The following is a 468-nucleotide window of genomic DNA, read 5'->3' as shown; positions in this document are numbered from 1 at the left end:
TAGTGTATGCGAGTATAAGTGAACCTGGTGGTAACTGTTAGTGTACACGAGTGTAAGTGAGCCTGGTGGTAACTGTTAGTGTATGTAAGTATAAGTGAGCCTGGTGGTAACTGTTAGTGTACACGAGTATTAGTGAGCCTGGTAGTAACTGTTAGTGTACGCGAGTATAAGTGAGCCTGGTGGTTACTGTTAGTGTATGTAAGTATAAGTGAGCCTGGTGGTAACTGTTAGTGTATGTAAGTATAAGTGAGCCTGGTAGTAACTGTTAGTGTATGCGAGTATAAGTGAGCCTGGTGGTAACTGTTAGTGTATGTAAGTATAAGTGAGCCTGGTAGTTACTGTTAGTGTATGTAAGTATAAGTGAGCCTGGTGGTAACTGTTAGTGTATGTAAGTATAAGTGAGCCTGGTAGTAACTGTAAGTGTATACATTCGAGTATAAGTGAACCTGGTGGTAACTGTTAGTGTAC

At 40.8% G+C, this 468-nt stretch overlaps 1 protein-coding gene across 1 annotated transcript in view; it reads left to right on the top strand.

The window, feature by feature from the left end:
- The window catches only part of LOC110459349 (ras suppressor protein 1-like), a 13,062-nt gene that overhangs the window by 7,675 nt on the left and 4,919 nt on the right, over nt 1-468 (top strand). The gene's annotated exons all lie outside the window — the stretch shown is intronic.

This window comes from Mizuhopecten yessoensis, unplaced genomic scaffold (assembly GCF_002113885.1).
Source record: "Mizuhopecten yessoensis strain PY_sf001 unplaced genomic scaffold, ASM211388v2 scaffold10045, whole genome shotgun sequence".
In the NCBI taxonomy this organism is placed as follows: domain Eukaryota; kingdom Metazoa; phylum Mollusca; class Bivalvia; order Pectinida; family Pectinidae; genus Mizuhopecten; species Mizuhopecten yessoensis.
The sequence above is the reverse complement of the archived record's forward strand: the minus strand, read 5'-3'. Positions and strand labels throughout refer to the sequence as shown.